Here is a 6,002-nt window from a genome sequence, read left to right as displayed (position 1 = left end):
CCACTCTACAGTCTACACATGTAGTAGGTCCCCAGTTCGAGCAGCATCACTAGTATTATTTTATAATAAAGGGAAAATGCACGCGGTGCCCTTGAACTTTCGATTTTTGCCCGAAATACCCAATTTTTTGTTCCGGAAAATTTAAAGAGGCTATAACCCGTGTATACGAGCTCAGAAAGTGACGATTTTATTTTTCAAATTGATTATTTTTTCGAGAACTACGACTTGAAAAAAAAAATTGTCGCGTTTGGAATTCGTGACAAAGAGAGATGGTCACTCAAAGTTTGTTCGGTAAATAAAACTTTGACGTACAAAAACTCCTAGCTACGGGATCCAAATACGACAATTTTTTTTTTTCAAATCGTAGTTCTCGGAAAGATAATCGATTTGAAAAAAAAAATTATCACTTTCTGAACTCGTAGACACGGGTTATAGCCTCTTTAAGTTTTCCGGAACAAAAAATTGGGTATTTCGGGCAAAAATCGAAAGTTCAAGGGCACCGCGTGCATTTTCCCTATAATAAATCACATTTCTTACTACTGGGCTATTGGCCGTGGACACTTAGTCCTATGGCCCATTATGATTCGGCTTGCAGTTCGTCATAAGCCAAGCCGAGCGAGTTCCCAAACTGGGCTATGCCTTCATGGCTTCATCAGAGGACAATAGACGTGTTGGTTATTCTTATTAACTTGATTGCGGAGTTGTGGTTAGTCAAGACAATTTTGTACAAAGACAACATAAGACAGTTTCTTATATTCATCCCCTATACCAATTGTTGGTTGGCGCAGTGGTAGCATGTGGGTGCGCTTGGTAGGGAGGTCTGCGGATCGATCCCCCACAACTGCGATTGGGAGGGGTTTAAATACCGTAATCCTTGGACACACCCCGAAATCCGGATTAGCCGGCCCAATATGGTTCGGATTACCGGATGGTTTAGACCAAAAAAATATATTCATCCCCTATAAACTAAGCTTAAGTTTCCCGCTCATCTTTCCCCCCATACAGAATATTCCCTTCTAGAATGTTCCCTTCTAATATATTTCCCTTCTAATACATTGTACAATTGGTCTCCCTTGTGACGGGTTACCATTTGTGGCGGATATTTTGTGAGATAAAATGGTAACAAAATGGGTTAGTGGAGAAAGAGAACAACATGAATAGTGTTGCAGAGAGAGAAAAAGTGGGTACTTTGTGAAGTAAAATGGTATCCGTCACTCAAGAGTGACGGATATGTGCCGTCACAAACAAGAATTTGTGTACATTGTAGTCAAAATATTTTAGTCAACACATATATGAAATATTTCTACTACAATATTCTACACAATTAATAATAATATTGTTGTCAATCACTATGCCCCATATATGGAATATTTCTTATGGTTACGTTTTCTAAAACCCTTCTAAATGTAAGAACTTTGGAAAATATTGGGTTTGGCTACAGTAGGCCAGTGTTCTCGTGCCTATCACGAGCTCTACAGCGTTTTTCCTATTCATTCTCTCCTCCTCATTTTTTGAATCCCTAATCTCAATCTCTTTCTTCCTTACCCTGTTACCCGCCTCCTTCTCTATCCTTCTCCTTCTCTTTCTTGACTCTTCTGTCTGTAGTTAGGTCCGCAGGTGTTGAATTCAGTAAGTGATTCTTCCTTCTCTCTTTTCCATTCACCTGGTTTTAGTTTTTCTATTAGTTGTTGATTTTCATTTTTTGATAACATATACTTTGTACATGCTTTAGTGACGAAGATGATCATAATGTTGGTGGTAGTAAATCAATTGAAGGGTGCTCTAGACCCTCGCTTATCCATTCCCAGATTTTCACACGATTTTAGATTTGGTTTTTACAGCGATAATGAAAAACTGGAATCATCAACCTTGTGTGGGTCACTTAGGGTGATTATCTTGATCGTATTCTGTCAAATCAGTTCACACAGCACCGTATTTGTAACCTCCGTCATTTGCGACACAATAGCGGCCATGCCTCTTTCAATTTCATTTGGGTGTGTCTCTTCTTCCTCCTTTCACATTCATTTATTCAGCCATTTATTCATGTTGTACACCACTTGTTTGGTCTGAAGATTGCGGCAGCGACTTTATGAGTAATTGTTAAATCTTTTTTGAAATTTTAGGGATTCAACCATCCGTTTGCAATCTTTCTATTTTGACTAGGATTGAGTAATGAAACTAGGATTGATTAATGGATATGAAACATTGATATCATCTGGCTGAAAATATAGGTGTTGTGTACTCGATTCGCTACGTCAAACACGTATTTTCCTTTCTTAGTTTATGTTCCATAACCTGAGTTATGCCAACTGAGTACTTGGTGAGTCTCAATTTATGAGAGATGAAAATATGTTGAGTAGTTGAGGAAATATGTTGGTTACCTACTTAGTCTTTGACATCTTGCAACGAGTACGATTTTTTTGATGATTTTGTAGCGGGTTTAATTTCCGAACTATGGAAATTTACAGTCTCACAAGCGCTCTTCTTTAAATAGTTTTGGTTTTAATTGTTGCAGAATATTGTTTCTTCCATTTTGCGATCTATTTAAATCTGTTTTTTGCTTTACTATACAATAGCTTTCAAGGAACTGATATTGGATAAGTCTAAGAGTGGAAGTCAGAAGCAGCCAAATAAAGAAAGAAGAATGTGCCATTTTGCGGTCTATTAAGTTTTGAGGATACAATCAGAAGCAACTATCATCCCTCAGGTGCGTTTTTTCCTTGATGATTGATTCATGTATTATTGTGGATCGTGCCAAATTATCGGCCATAGTTCCTTTCTCTGAAATCCCTCGACACAAGTGTGAACTTTGCACTTCTTACAAAAGCTCTCTCTTGCACTCACTGAACACCGTCCCACACTCCCACAATATAAACAACCTGTGATTTGTTTATATTTTTCTTGTGTTTGTTTCTGTATGCTCAATTCATCACATACAGATTTCTTTGTTTTTAAGCCGCTCGGGTTTGATTTTTTGATCTGGAGGTTTGGTTCTTTAGATAAATTACTTTGGTGGGTATTGGGGGTAGGTCTTGTTTAGCTTATTCTTCTTGTGAATGGTAGGCTGAATTTTTTGCTTTATCACTTGCATTTAGTTTTGGTTTATCGGGAATTGTATATTGTCGATGGATATGGTGTCAAGATCGAGAATTACACTTTTATTTTTGCCTTCTTAGCACTTGAATTTTTTGCTTTTATCACTTGAATTTAGTTTTGCCTTCTTAGCAATATCAATATACATGGATTGTACATGGATTTCTAAAATTAAATTTAAACTTTGGTGTACAATCAACTAATAAGAGTAATTAATCATGTAATACTTGTAAGACGGTTCTTTTATGTATGAAAACACTCAGTTGTTACTAAAAGGACCATGTCATGCTGTAAGACGGTTTTATTCTATAATTTGTGATTTACCAATCTACCATAGGTGCTTGAAAGATGGGTGGTTGAATTGGTTCTTCTTGGATTGGGTGATGATGGGAGTGTTGTTCATTGTATTCGTGTTGAAGTTAGTGGCAGAAGTGGGAGTTTTGAGATGTTGGTAGGTTATTTTGATGGTGGTGATTACGTTGCTGAAGGTTAGGCTGTTTTCAATAAAGTTAAACCGCTGGCAGCATAATCACGGGTCCAGATTTAGTTGGCTTGTTGTCATAGCCATTTTTTAACAGTTCCTACTGTCACGGTGTCACCTCAGTAGTTGTAAGAGTCATCCTGGAAAAGCTCATTATTGCCCTCAACACTCTGCTTGCTTGTCATTTTTAATAGTATCGAAACTCCCATATTGATATAAAGGATACACTAAACCCCTGTTCAAATTTCTCACAGCAAAGTGTAACTTTTTCGTCGTGTTACAAATGAAAAGATCTGACCTTGTTCTGTGTACGTCATTTCTTGTAATTTTTCGGGTAAAGTTTGGTGTTTTTTTAGTGTTTGCTGGGTAGTACTAATTTTGAAATTATTGGATATCCTTTTGATTATTCGTATCTGTTTAGTATCTACAATGGTGGTGAATCATCCGAGAGACGACGTGGCAGGTTCAATGGTTAGCCCCGCAAAGGAGGGATGATGTGGACTACATCGTGACCCACCCTTTTACGGAACCATGGGACCTGGAATTTGGAGAGGGAAAAGGTTGAAGTAAATGTTCAAGGATATCTGAAATGTAGTATAAAGAGTGTAGGAAGAAAAGGTGGACACTCTTTAAGAAATAATAATTCACGGTAGTTTTACAATGCTTTTGAAGTGAGTATAGACAAAGCTACCGAGATCAGATGTATGTTACTATACGCTTATCGGTCATCTTAACGGCTTTATTCAATTCTAAACCAAGAAAGCTCGCAAATATACCTGGCCATGGACGATGGTACTACCATTGACACTTTGTCAGTAGCAAGGCATGGTTACTATATGCAAAATGGTAACACCACTGTCAGTAGCAAGAAGGACATGCCTTCTACTAACTGTATAAAATCTACGGGATGTGAAGTGTTGAATGTCACAAATTGTGAATTTGGACTAACAACCTTTTTAGTTAACTTTCTTTACTTCTTCATTAATCTAACCCTTTCCCCTCTTTCTTCCTCCTCATTGCCATCATTTTTTATACTTTAGCATAGGAGCTGCACATACCATTACTGGGAGCAGGCAGGTACCTCAAGGAGCAGGATCCTGCTATAAAGGTTTTATTTAATGATTAACAGCGTGGAATTTGTATTTTTTCACGTCGTTTAAAATTGATCCCTCTCTTACATTAATCACATGTCAATTAGTGTTAAGCCAGTTGAGTGCAGTTCTAAGTTCTAAATGGAGAAAAGGCGGTGGGCACTTGTGTCTCCGTTCAAAATTTGTTCAATTATGGTTATCTTCCAACTAAATTTTTGGAGTAGTTTGTCTTTATAAGGACTATTGAATCTGCTCTTCCCCGAGTTAATGTGATTCTATCCATGTCACAGGTAACCACAAAATGCAAGGTCAGGACAACACTTGAGTTGGAGTTATGACGAGTGACCACGGAAGTCGTTTCTCTGTCAATGGAAAATATTTAGCCAGTACTACTCTTCGTTTAGTAGTACATTGGGTATGTATACTGTAATGTTGGGGTTTAAGTGTTGGCCAAATACGAAACTATTTAGCAACGAAACATTCTCAGAGCCATTCTACACGTTTGATGTATAATGTGGGTGCTATACATAAGATGTACCGGTGAATTATAGCTAATTAGATAACGAGCGAGCATCTATAGTCATTATCTAATCTTGTTTTCGCTAAACAAATATGTAGCCATTATTAACAATTATTACCTTAGAAAGTTCACGTAAGGCAGAAGTTACATGACTAAATATTATATACAGATCATGTCAGGCTAAATATTTTCTAAAAAGACGGAGATGGTCTTTGGGACTCCGCGCGCGATGCGCGCGGAGGAACAACTAGTATATATAAAAGTACATCTACATTAAATTAAATTCATATTCAACCTTTATAAAATTACCGTGTTGTAGCACGGGTTGCTATACTAGTAATTATACTTGGCAAATATATTAGGCCGTGTCGTGTTGTGCCCGTGTCAACTTGGTCACCACTACCCCAACCTTAACCGAACTCAATTACATACACAAGTCATTTGTTTCAACCCTAACCCAACCCATACTTTGTCGATAACCTTACCGACCTGTTTAACCCATTTGTCTTCAAGCAAATATTTTTTAACCCAAATAAACAAATAACCACTAGTAGAAAAAGTCCTATTGACATCGGTTATTTTGCCTCATTTACATCGGTTTTTGTGCGATGTTTCTGGGGGCGACGTTTATAGTATTTTTACCTTAACATCGGTTCTAAAACCGATGTAAATGGCATATATTTACATCGGTTTCTTTCTAAAACCGATGTTAATAGCCTTTAATTTACATCGGTTTTGGTACAGAACTGATGTAAATATACCTTATTTACATCAGTTATAGACTAAAACCGATGTAAGTATCACCTTATTTACATCA

The 6,002-nt window shown here is 37.3% G+C and overlaps 1 long non-coding RNA gene across 4 annotated transcripts; it reads left to right on the top strand.

Moving 5' to 3' along the window:
- The first annotated feature begins 1,455 nt into the window (after positions 1–1,455).
- Positions 1,456–5,251, top strand: LOC141644067 (uncharacterized). 4 transcript variants are annotated; one of them, XR_012543884.1, is made up of 5 exons: positions 1,456–1,629; positions 1,842–1,994; positions 2,577–2,707; positions 4,615–4,682; positions 4,956–5,251. It is a non-coding gene; the product is annotated as an uncharacterized LOC141644067 (long non-coding RNA). The 4 variants fall into 4 exon arrangements; XR_012543885.1 differs by lacking the exon at positions 4,956–5,251 and adding an exon at positions 4,773–4,793; XR_012543886.1 differs by lacking the exons at positions 4,615–4,682; positions 4,956–5,251 and adding an exon at positions 3,996–4,476 and having other exon boundaries at positions 1,463–1,629.
- The last annotated feature ends 751 nt before the right edge of the window (positions 5,252–6,002 follow it).

This window comes from Silene latifolia, chromosome 2 (genome assembly GCF_048544455.1).
Source record: "Silene latifolia isolate original U9 population chromosome 2, ASM4854445v1, whole genome shotgun sequence".
In the NCBI taxonomy this organism is placed as follows: domain Eukaryota; kingdom Viridiplantae; phylum Streptophyta; class Magnoliopsida; order Caryophyllales; family Caryophyllaceae; genus Silene; species Silene latifolia.
Note: the sequence above shows the minus strand (reverse complement) of the source record. Positions and strands in the feature narration are given on the sequence as shown.